Genomic DNA, 13,060 nt, shown 5'->3' with positions numbered 1-13,060 from the left:
ATAAAGACTCAACAAAGTAGGAAGAGAAGGTAACCACCTCAATGAGGTAAAAGCCATAAATGAAAATCCTAAAGGTAAGAGAATAATCTAGTGAGACTGAAAGCTTTTCTTCTCTGATCAGGTGCAAAAGAATGAAGTAAATTCAACACTTCCATTCAACATACTACTTGATGTTCTACTTAGAACAATTAGATGACAAAAATCAATAAAAGGCATCCAAATTGGAAAAGAAAAAGTAGTTATTTCTGTTCATAAAACACATGCTATTATATATAGAAAAGCCTAAAGAATCTACATTTTAAAAACCTTTCTAAGGGCCCCTTAATTAATGGCTCATTCGGTCAAGTGTCTGCCTTCGGCTCAGGTCATGATGCCAGGTCCTGGGATCTACTCAACATCAGGCTCCCTGCTCAGTAGGGAATCGGCTTCTCCCTCTCTCTCTCCTTCTCCCCCTACTCACGCTGCTCCCATCAAGCAAATAAATAGTCTTTTTTAAAAAAATAAACAAATGGACACCTGGGTGGCTCGGCGGTTGGGCATCTGCCTTTGGCTCAGGGTGTGATCCTGGAGTCCCAGGATCGAGTCCCACATCAGACTTCCTGTGAGGAGCCTGCTTCTCCCTCTGCCAGTGTCCTGTCTCTCAGGAATAAATAAATAATAAAATCTTTAAAAAAAAAAAAAAAAGATAAAGAAAAGTGTAGCATAAATATACCATGGAGTATTTTTCAAGTTTGAGTAAGAAACAGATTTTGTGACATGATACAACTTGAGTAAACCATGAAAACATTAAGTGAAGTAAATGACTCACAAAAAGACAGATACCATAGGATTCCACGGAAGTGAGATGGATGCATTGTGGTGGCTGCTCAGAAAAAAAGCTGAGTGCTTATTCAAGCACTGGAGAGACTATACAGCTGCAGATAAACATCAGGGAGAGTAACGTATCATGGGCTCTAAAGAAGAAACAGGGCGTTTTCTAACTAGGATATTACAAAAATGCAGACATTACACATCCCCAGAATATGTCTGACAGGCCCCAGGATTATGCACACTAATACAGTTGACTGTTATTTCTGCTCTCCAGTACAAAGCAAGTCTATAAAGACTGAGGGTTTTTTTATTTAATCCCTAAATCTCAGCAAAAGATCACAGGCATACAAATAGAAAAATGTGTTCCAATCATAGGAACAAAATGAAACTCAAGACTCGCCCTAAATTAATAGAGAATATTTTTTTTTAAGATTTTAATTCATGAGAGACATACAGAGAGAGGCAGAGACACAGGCAGAGAGAGAGGCAGAGAGAGAGAGAAGCAGGCTCCATGCAGGGAGCCCAACGTGGGACTCGACCCCGGGTCTCCAGGATCACGCCCTGGGCCCAAGGCAGGCAAACTGCTGAGCCACCCAGGAGTCCCAAATTAATAGAGAGTATTACCTGACAAAGATTTCAAAGTAACGATCATTACAGTGCTCATGAAGAAAGCAAAGAGGTAGATAAATGGTATCTGGAAAACTATGCGTGACCAAAATAAAAATCCAAACAGATAGAGGGTATAAAAAAACTAAACAGAAATTGGGAGCTGAAGAGTTAATAACTGAATTTAAAAATACACTACAGGGTCAGAAACAGACTTCATCAAGCAGAACAAAGAATCAAACATCTTAATAGCCCCTTGTTTTAAATTATCCATTCATGAGAATGAAGAAAATATGGAGGACAGAGCCTAATGGACTTATGGGACACTAACAATGAAGCAATTTATATATTAAGGGGTTCCCATAAAAATAAGAGTGAAATGGGCAGAAAACGTACATAAGAACTAATGGCTTAGACTTCCCACATTTATGGAAAGAAACAAATTCAAGTAACTCCATGAATTCTAAGCAGGATAAATGTGAAGACATGAACACAGTGACAAATCATAACTAACCTATCGAAAAGTACAGGTAGGGACGCCTAAGTGGCTCAGAGGTTGAGCGTCTGCCTTCTGATCCTGGAGTCCGGGGATCGAGTCCCACATCAGGCTCCCTGCATGGAGCCTGCTTCTCCCTCTGCCTATTTCTCTGCCTCTCTCTCTCATGAATAAGTAACTTAAAAAAAAAAAGTACAGGGATCCCTGCGTGGCGCAGCGGTTTGGCGCCTGCCTTTGGCCCAGGGCGCGATCCTGGAGACCCAGGATTGAATCCCACATCGGGCTCCTGGTGCATGGAGCCTGCCTCTCTCTCTGCCTATGTCTCTGCCTCTCTCTCTCTCTGTGACTATCATAAATAAATAAAAAATTAAAAAAAAAAAAGTACAGGTGAAAAGAGAATTTTGAAACAGCATGACAAAAGCAACTCATGAGAGAAAGCTCCTGTAAGATTATTAGTGAGATTCTCAGCAGAGGAAGAGGTGCATGGGACAATAGGAAGAGGTGCATGGGACAATATATTCAAGCACTGACAGATAAAACATACATACCAAGAATACTCTATCTGGCAAAACGGTCTTAATATGGAGAAAAGACTTTCCCAGGTAAAAACCCTGGAAGTTTACCACTACATCTACAGAGAAAATTTTTTTCAAATGTGAAAATGTCTTTCAGGGATCTCAGGGTTAAATTAGTTTTTTTGTTTGTTTTTTAAAGATTTTATTTATTTATTCATGAGAGACACAGAAAGAGAGAGAGAAAGGCAGAGACACAGGCAGAGGGAGAAGCAGGTTCCATGCAGGGAGCCTGACATGGGACTCAATTCCAGGTCTCCAGGATAACACTCTGGGCTGAAGATGGCGCTAAACCACTGAGCCACCCAGGCTGCCCTCTAAATGTTTTAATATGTCTTGGTATCAGGTCATCACTTGACATTCTGTCTTGAAATGTGTGTCAAAGAAATAATCTATCTCCCTTGTCAACTGCATTGTAATGAATCTCGTCAGATCATTCAACATATCCATTTTTTAGTCCTTTGTCATTTATACTTATTGTTCTGATGCCCTATATAATGTGTTTCATCTTCAAGGGGATTTGTGAAAAGGAATTTTGATAAACACAGATTTCTGATATCATGGCGATCATAAAACTAAGCTGACAATTTCCTGGATGAACGGGAAAACTGCATTCCAACTGAATGGGAATTACTAACACGAGACTGAATGAATTGAGGAAGATGCTTATGGATTTTATGACTCTTGCCTAAAACACTGGTGGTTCTCTAATGTTTGCTCTCCTGGACTTAAGAAAACTTTTTCTCTTAAGATATATATGATTTACAGAAAGTTGGTAAAATATTCCTTTCTGAACTGAAATATTTATTTTATCTCCCTGATCCCTCGAAAAGTCAGAAACTGTATTATTTCTTTCATGACACGTATAAGAATTCAATAAATCTGAATAGGAATAAATCCGATAGGAATCTGTTCTCTTTGCAACAAGACACTTTTGGAAGCACTGGTCATATTCACGAGGCTTTGAATGGAATGTCATATTTGAGAGAGGCAGGTACACATTCAGATAGGACCACACTTAAGAAACTAAGGTTGACTTGGGCAGCCCAGGTGGCTCAGCGGGTTTAACTCTGCCTTCGACCCAGGGCGTGATCCTGGAGACCTGGGGTCGAGTCCCACATCGGGCTCCCTGCATGGAGCCTGCTTCTCCCTCTGCCTGTGTCTCTGCCTCTCTTTGTTTCTCTCATGAATAAATAAATAACATCTTTAAAAAAAAAAAAAAAAAAGAAAAAGAAGCTAAGGTTGACTTTATGGAACCAATAAAAGGCCCTTGGAAATGGTGGCCTCATAACTTGTTTACAGAGTGCTCAGCAGCCTTACCAGGTAAGTAAAGGATGTCATGTCTTGGCAGGTATAGGAACCTCAGGATATTCAGAAGACATCAGGAAGAGAGGAATTCACCCAAATCGCAAGTTATTACAAGCAAATCTAATGGCAAATATTTGATTTGTCTTCTGACTTCAAGATACTATTAAAGTTCAGTCTAAAATTCCTTGTAGAAAGTTGCAGCAGGGGCACCTCACCTGGCTGGCTCAGTTGGTGGGGCATGTGACTCTTGATCTCAGGATTCTGAATCCAAGCCCCACATCAGGTGTAATGTTCACTTAAAAATAAAATCTTAGGGAAAAAAAGAAAAAGTTCCAGCAAAGCACACTTAAAAGAACCTATACATGGTCAAACACTATTCTTGCTGTGCTTATGTGAATAATTAGACCAAATGTGTTTAACCTGGAATTCTGTTACAAATGAGGTAGTCTTCAACATCTTTGATAGAAATGAGGGTAATTTCAGAGAGAAAAACTATGTTTTAATAGCACATGTTTGTAGATGTCAGATTCTAGTTCTGATCATCTCTATAAAATGAAACACAGAACATAAAACATAAAACAGAGCTGAGGGACGCCTGGGTGGTTCAGTGGTTGAGTATCTGCCTTTGGCCCAGGGCGTGATCCTGGAGTCCTGGGATTGAATCCCACATCGGGCTCCCTGCTTGGAGTCTGCTTCTCCCTCTGCCTCTTTCTCTGTGTCTTTCATGAATAAATAAATAAAAATCTTTAAAAATAAATGAATGAATGAATGAATGAATGAATGAATGAATAAAACAGAGCTGAATCCTGAATTCTACTTGCCTCCTCAAAAATCTGGCTATGAAAAAAAAAAAAAAAATCTGGCTATGACTCTACAACCAGAGGTTTCTCATTTTTCTCTCATTGTCTTGACTTGGAATCACTGGAAACCAAAACTGCCCTTTTTCCTGAAGCCAGATAATTTGAACTTCAGAGAAATTGCTACTATAGCCCATGTTTACACAATCTTCATGCCTGCTGCTGTATGGGCTACTCAGAAAGACCCCCGGAGACCTCTGAAGGACACACCAGAATTCATCAGACTGCTTCTGCCTGCTCCCACTCCACTGGAGGGTACTTCAAGCCTGACATCTAAAAATCCTCTCACTGGCAGCATTCAGGAGCACTCAGACACTGGGTTTTTAATTTGCTCTAACCATTAACCTGTGTTTTTCTTTGGTTTCCACAGAAATGTCTCTTAATAATTACCTGATTGCTTGCATAATATAAGCCTAACTTTAAGAGTCCACCTCCAGGACCGCCTCCTGAAATGAGACAACTTCAACCGAACTAACCTATTCTGAAGACTAAGACTGGTTCATAAGACACTAAACAAACTTCTCACCTAAGGTCCAGAGCAGAACAGTTAAACTCCATCTAGAATGAAACAATGCTGATCTATGCTGTTTTTCTAAGAAAATTTTTGTCAAAAGGAGAGATTTTGCAATTGCCACTAACTCCTTCCCAACCTATAATGCATGATCCACTAAAAGACAAGTTCTAGAGTTTATATACCAGTACATTCATGAGAGTCCTACATGGAAATCCATCCACACACCCATTAACAGTAAAAGGAGGCAACTGATTGTTTCATATTCACACAATGGATTTGGATTCTGATGAATGATGCACAATAACACTCAGTAATTCACAAACAACATAGGGAAAGAAAAAAGCTAAATACAAAAGAGATCCCAGTGCCTGAATACATTTATATAAAGCATAAAAATGAAGACAACAATCTATTGCTTTACATGTTAAAAGAGTGCTGAGCTTTGGGGAAAGTTCCTGAGGAGCTAGAGAAAAATTTTACAGGACCAGCAATATTCTCTTTCTTGATCTCAGTGGTTTTGGAAATGTAATTAGGTCGCAAATTCCATTCAGCTATTTACTTATGATTTGTACAAGTGGCTTTATTTTTAAGATACACTCATCCTTACAAAAAACTGGAAATAAGTAAACAGATTAGTGTCAAAAATACTTATATAGGCAAGATTGAAATCAAAGGTATGAAGTAGGGCAGCCCGGGTGGCTCAGCAGTTTAGCACTGCCTTTGGCCCAGGGTGTGATCCTGGAGACCCGGGATAGAGTCCCACGTCAGCTTTCTGCATGAAGCCTGCTTCTCCCTCTGCCTGTGTCTCTGCCTCTCTCTCTCTCTCTCTCTCTGTGTATCTCTCATGAATAAATAAATAAAATCTTAAAAAAAAATAAAATAAAATAAAAATAAAGGTATGAAGTAACTTCAAACTGTGACCAGCATATGTCATTATGAAATGTTGAAAACTGAACATTCCAAGTAACAGAATAAAATATAGAATTATTTTCTTAAAAAATAAAAAAATAATTCCTGGTACCATCAAACTTTGCTTGAATATATCCCACTGGAATATTCCTAGAGCTGTAATAGGATTAAATAATAATAGGATTAAAGTGAAGAAAAACAAACATGCAGTGATAACCAATCAAACAACCAAAATGGCAGTATATCATATAGAATACTCTTTAACACTGAAGGAGTTTTTCATGGTTAGTAATAGTGTTATTTCTCTAAATGTATACTGCTTGCTGGAAAACAAGTCTACATGATGGAAAACAAACAATCTGTATTATTTACATACATAAATATACACACATGTGTATATATATGCGTATGTGTATGCATGATGAAAAATAATCTGTTTACATAAATATATATGTATATTTATATACATATATAAATACATACACATATGTATATAGTTATACAGGGAAAAGCTGATTTTTAAGTCATGAGACATAAAAACATTGATCCCCGGGGGGGGGGGGGGAGGGGGTGAAATCATCCAAGCTGGTGAAATGGGTAGCTCCCACTTCAGTCTTTCTCACAGAATGCTCAACTAGCAACTATCCACACAAGGCACCATCAGGCACAACTCAGTACTCAGGAGTGAGGCTGAAGCACCCTTGGAGCACAGAGATCTTTCTTTCTTTCTATCTCTTCTTTCTATCTCTTGCTATTTATGAAGACATATCAAACTTCAATGAACTGTGCGCATTTCCTCCTTAAACAGCAACAGGTAAAACTACTGAAAATTGAGAATGTTCCTCTGTTTTATTTTAATGCAAGAATGATGCCCTGGTGCGTCGGGAGCAGGGTCCAGTGAGGACAGCCCCTCGTCCCAGGAAACGGGGCACAGTCGGAAAGAGGGCCGTCCCCTCATCCATCACGCAACACACATTCGTGGGGAACCAGGTACTAAACCATTTGTAGACCACCTGCTTCTGGGTCAGGGTTTCGGACGTAGCAGAGCAGCTCCCTCGCTGTGATCTATTGAAAGTCAGCCCTCGACACAAGGGTTTGTAAAATAAAAGTAATAACAAAACAAAAAAAATGAAGAAAAAAAAAAGAATGATGCCCTCAACACATACTTCATGGTGACCTTTTTTTTTTTTTTTTTTTAATATTTATTTATGATAGTCACAGAGAGAGAGAGAGGCAGAGACACAGGCAGAGGGAGAAGTAGGCTCCATGCACCGGGAGCCTGATGTGGGATTCGATCCCGGGTCTCCAGGATCGCGCCCTGGGCCAAAGGCATGCGCCAAACCGCTGCGCCACCCAGGGATCCCATGGTGACCTTTATCAGTGTTAATACACTGATAAATACAAACAGTATCTTCATTCAGATTTTCTTCACACGTTGCACATTAGTGTCCTTAATCTCCCATGGAAAAGTAGGTATAAGTGGATTCCCTACTGTACAAGTGCCCCTCGGATCTGTGAGACAGCAATAATCAGCAAATGATTTTACATGCACACCAGCAATGAAGGCATGAAATAATTTTAGTGAATTTAATACTCAATATGGTCAAAAGGAAACACACTGTCTTAAAAAGTGGGGCTTTCCTCGAGATATTTTATATCCTCAATCTCTTCTGGCATTAAATTTCACTATGGGTAATTGTCCCAGTTTGGTTATATCCATCATAACATCCTTCCTGCCCTTTACTCTCCCTCTATCAAATTCCCAGTCATTCATTAAGAATAAATACTCAGGGCCACTGCTTCCATATCACTCTAAGGAAAGAATATTCCTTTTTTTTTTCTTAATTTATTTATTCATGAGAGACAGAGAGGCAGAGACACAGGCAGAGGGAGAAGCAGGCTCCATGCAGGGAGCCCAATGTGGAACTTGATTCCGGGACTCCAGGATCACACCCTGAGCCGAAGGCAGACTCTCAACTGCTGAGCCACCCAGGCATCCCAAAGGAAATATTCTTTACCTGTCTTTGCCAGTAAGTGTAGGTAGGGTGTCAGAAGACATAACTGAAAGATACCAAATGATTATTGCACTTGCTGTATTTACATGCATATACATTAAAATGCTAATGTACAAAACTAATGTCCATCATAGCACATCAGTAGAAGGGAGAAAGAGGAAGCAACCAGACTTTACTTTTCCATGGAGACAGAAATGGACCAAACTACATTTTCCAGTGCTCCAGAAGCCAGTTAGAAGAACACAGCACCTCCAGGCAAGTACAGATGAAGAAGAGCCACATTGAAGAGACAAGATGAGTTTATAACACTTGCCCACAATAGTTACTCACCCTACCTAGAGTTTCACAACAAGATTGTGAGAAAACTCTCACCTCTCCTCAAGTGACAAAGACATATGTGACCTCTGTGTTTAATGATCTGGTTTTGTGCAGCTCCCTGACAGACTTATCATGCTTGACATGGAGGGCTGAGGGAAATGGAAGCACCCTCTGAATGCACCGTGGTGGCCACTCAGAGAAAATATGAGTACTTATTCAAGCACCAGGGAAACTGCAAAGCTAAAAGCGAACATCAGGGAGAGGAGAAATCTCAGGCTCCAAGAAGAAAAAAAACGCTCTTATAAGTGGAAAATTATAAAAACTCAGACATTACACATCCCCAGAACATGTCTGACAAGCCCCAGAATTAGTAGCACAGCTGTTATTTGTGTTCTCTTGTACAAAACAAGTACCTAAAGCCTGGGATCCAGAAGCTGTTTCTCTTGTTTGATTCCCAAATTTCAATAAAAGATCACAAAGCATACGGAAAAACAGAACACATTCCTATCAAAGAAACAAAATTAAGTCCCCAAACTGGCCCTAAATAAATAGAGAACCATTAATTACCTACAGAGAATTTAAATAACCATTCTAAAGATACCCATAGAAGAAGAAGAGGAAAGATAGGAAAGTAACTGATATCAGGAAAACTATACATGATCAAAATAAACACCCAAAGAGCTAACAAGTATGAGACAACCAAACAGAAATTGGGAGCTGAAAAGTACAATTACTGAATTTAAAAATAAACTGAAGAATCAGCAACATACTTGATCAAGCAGAAGAAAGAATCAGACATCTTTAAGATGCCTTGTTTTGTATTATCTATGAAGAAGAACAAAGAAAAATGTGGAAAAGGATGGAGTCTAAGGGACTCATGGGATACCAATGAGTGGACCAATATGTACATAAGGGGATCCCAAAAGAGGAGGAGAGTGAAAGGAACATAGACTTTACATGAAAAACTAAAAGCTGGTATTTTCTACCTTTCTGGAAAGAGTCAAATTCAACAAGCTCAGTAAATTCAAAGCAGGATAAATGTCAAGACATGAACAAAAAGTGACACATTGTAAGTAACCTAGCAAAAATCACAGGTGAAAAAAGAAATTTGAAACAGCATGAGAAAAGCAACTTATCCTATATGATTATTAGTGGGATTCTAAGCAGAGAATAATTTCTTATAAAAGTAGTGCATGGGACTATATATTCAGGTGATGAGATCAAAAAATATCAACCAAGAATACTCTATCTGGCAAAACTGAAAAACTGTTTTGCAAAAATGGAGCAATGAAGGCTTTCCCAAATTACAACCCTTAGAACTTTACCAGTTAACCTGCCCTACAAGGCACATCAAGGAGAGTCCTTCCAGTGGAAATAAAAGGATTTTAAACAGTAACCAAAATCATACAAAAGTATGAACCTCTCTGCTAAATATATTTACATTGGGGCACCTGGGTGGCTCAGTCAGTTAAAGCATCTACCTTCAACTAAGATCATGATTTGGGAGTCCTGGAATCAAGCCTGTCAGGCTCCCTGCTCAGCAGGGAGTCTGCTTCTCTCTTTGTCCCTCCCCCTGTGAGCACAAGCTTTCTCTCAAATAAATTAAATCTTTTAAATAAATAAATACACATTCACATAATTATAGAAATCTATGGTGCTATAATGCTACAGGATTTTTTTTTAAATAAAAGTATAAAAATCATTAAGTCTGGGATGCCTGGGTGGCTCAGTGGTTAGGCGTCTGCCTTTGGCTCAGGACATGATCCTGGAATCCCAGGATGGAGTCCCACACATCAGGCTCCCTGCATGGAGCCTGCCTCTCCCTCTGCCTGTGTCTCTGCCTCTCTATGTGTCTCTCATGAATAAATAGATAAAATTAAAAAAAAAAAAGTTCCTTCAATTCAAAAAGTGTTTCTCTCATGCAAAGAGAACATAAATTCTTGAATAAATAGTTAATGAAATTAATTCTATTACTATGACAACTCAACTAGACATGATAAAACATTCACTAACCACTAACCATGGAAATACGGGAGTCACAAACAACGTATGGTTAATATTTAGACAAATATGTACATAATTTTCTTGGCAAAAGACATACAATTGATCCATATTTGAGTTGAACCCACATCATCTTAAAATGAGATGAAAACGGTTACCCCAAAAATGTAACATGTAGGTAAAAAGCAAAAACACAACTAACTAATATGTTAAAAGTCCCATACAGGGCACCTGGGTGTCTCAGTGGTTGAGTGCCTTCAGCTCAGTTCATGATCTGATCTGGCTCAGGTTGTGATCCCGGCGTCCTGGCATCGAGTCCCATATCAGGCTCCCCACAGGAAGCCTGCTTCTCGCTCTGCCTATGTCTCTGCCTCTCTCTTTTAGTCTCTCATGAATAAATAAAATCTTTAAAAAAAAAAAAAAAAAAAAACATAAAGTCCCATACAAAAGAAAGTACATTATTATGGAATTGCAAAACCAGAATAAAACAAAATTTAACCCAAAAAATGTTACATAAAAAATACATGTATTATTAGGGCAGCTGGATGGCTCAGTCAGTTAAATGACTGACTCTTGATTTCAGCTCGGGTCACGATCTCAGGCTCTCGAGATGGATGGAACCTGGCACTGGGCTCTGCACAGGACATGGAGTCTGAGATTCTCTCTCTCCCTCTCCCCCTTCCCTCTGCTATCTCTCTTTCTCTCAAAAAACAAAAATGTATGCATTATTTAAAAAGAATTCTATTTTATTATAATCTTAGACTGAGACTGTGCATATATAAAAATCAAGTATTTTGAATCATTACCATGTCTATGTGGCAGTAAAATTGTGAAGGAAATTCATTATGATCAATCATAAAAACGTCTACTGGAAAATTTTATGAACAAGCACTTAAAAGACAATAAATAAATATACTATGTTATTAATATGTTCCGCTTATTTTTACAAAGAATATATAACTGTGATCCATTCCTTAGAATCAAGCAAACAAAAGCCCTTCATTTTTAAATAAACAACACAGAAATTGTAAAATATACTGATAATTCTTTTATATATAATAAATATTTAGGATTAAATTCAAATAAATTTTCAGGAAAGCAGAAAAAAGTCTGAGGATTAATTTTTCCTGAAATAAATTACACGTATGAACAAAACATTTTTTAAAATATAGAACTTGTGGGCAGCCCTGAAGGCTCAGCCAGCGGTTTAGCACCACCTTCAGTCCAGGGCGTGATCCTGGAGACCTGGAATCGAGTCCCACATTGGGCTCCCTGCATGGAGCCTGCTTCTCCCTCTGCCTCTGTCTCTGCCTCTCTCTGTGTGCGTCTCTCATAAATAAATAAATAAAATATTTTTTAAAATAAAAATAAAATATGGAACTTTTATGCATTATGTAACTCATCTTTTTTTTAGGATTTTATTTATTCGGGGATCCCTGGATGGCTTAGCGGTTTAGCACCTGCCTTCATCCCAGGGCATGATATGATCCGGCAGTCCCAGGATAGAATCCCACGTCAGGCTCCCTGCATGGAGCCTACTTCTCCCTCCACCTGTGTCTCTGCATATCTGCCTCTCTCTCTCTCTCTCTCTCTCTCTCTGTCTCTCACGAGTGAATAAATAAAATCTTTAAAAAAAAAAAAAAAGATTTTATTTATTCACTCGTGAGAGACACAGAGAGAAAGAGAGGCAGAGACATAGGCAGAGGGAGAAACAAGCTCCCCTGTAGGGAATCCGATGCGGGACTTGATCTCAGGACTCTGGGATCACACCCTGAGCCAAAGGCAGATGCTCAACTGCTGAGTCACCCAGGTGTCCCTATAACTAATTTCTTATAAAGCACAGGCCTATGTCATATCAGAACTTCCCATCTCAAAAATCAAATAAATCTAATATAAAAGAAATTAGGAAGTGAAAGCATATGACACAGTCACAGGAACTTATTAAACCAGACAAAATTATAAAATGATGCAGTTATTAATAATTAAGGTAATAACTGGGACTTTATTTCTTTTTAAATTCTATTTATTTTTTTAATTTATTTTTAAGATTTTTTTTAACTTTATTTATTTATTATAATCACACAGAAAGAGAGAGAGAGAGAGAGAGAGAGAGGCAGAGACACAGGCAGAGGGAGAAGCAGGCTTCAAGCAGGGAGCCCGATCTGGGACTCGATCCCAGGACCCGGGGGTCACGCCCTGGGCCGAAGGCAGGCACTAAACCGCTGAGCTGCTGAGCCACTCAGGCATCCCTTAAATTTTATTTAAATTCAGTTTGTCAACATAAAGTGTAACACCCAGTGCTCATCTCATCATGTGGAACTTTATTATATGCTATCAGTTCTAAGTACTAAATGTTCTAGCTCCTCTATGGCATGACTTTATGTAGGAACAAGTAGAAACATTAAACTGAGGAACTGGAATGCCTTGAGTTGCAATTTCTAATCTCAGGCCAGATGAAAGAAAGGAAACTGTAAAGTGAAATGAAGCATCAGATTTTCTCATTATAGGGAGGTGCTTTGTTATCTGAAGAAATTACGGTCTCAATTTTGTACGGTTATGTTTAAAGTCTCCATATAATTGGAAAGCAGAAAGCAGAAAATAGATGATATCTGTCTCTACTGTTCTTGGGATTTCTGCACCCAACCCCAATATTC

General features: G+C 38.8%; 2 protein-coding genes across 3 annotated transcripts in view; both read right to left on the bottom strand.

Annotated features, from left to right (window-relative positions):
* LOC144280354 (uncharacterized) overlaps positions 1-13,060 on the bottom strand; it is a 51,725-nt gene that overhangs the window by 28,601 nt on the left and 10,064 nt on the right. The window lies entirely within an intron of this gene.
* The window catches only part of LOC144280419 (KRAB domain-containing protein 5-like), a 101,459-nt gene that overhangs the window by 78,428 nt on the left and 9,971 nt on the right, over positions 1-13,060 (bottom strand). The window lies entirely within an intron of this gene.

Source organism: Canis aureus, chromosome 1 (genome assembly GCF_053574225.1).
Source record: "Canis aureus isolate CA01 chromosome 1, VMU_Caureus_v.1.0, whole genome shotgun sequence".
Classification (NCBI taxonomy): Eukaryota; Metazoa; Chordata; class Mammalia; order Carnivora; family Canidae; genus Canis; species Canis aureus.
This window is presented reverse-complemented; position numbering and strand designations above follow the sequence as displayed.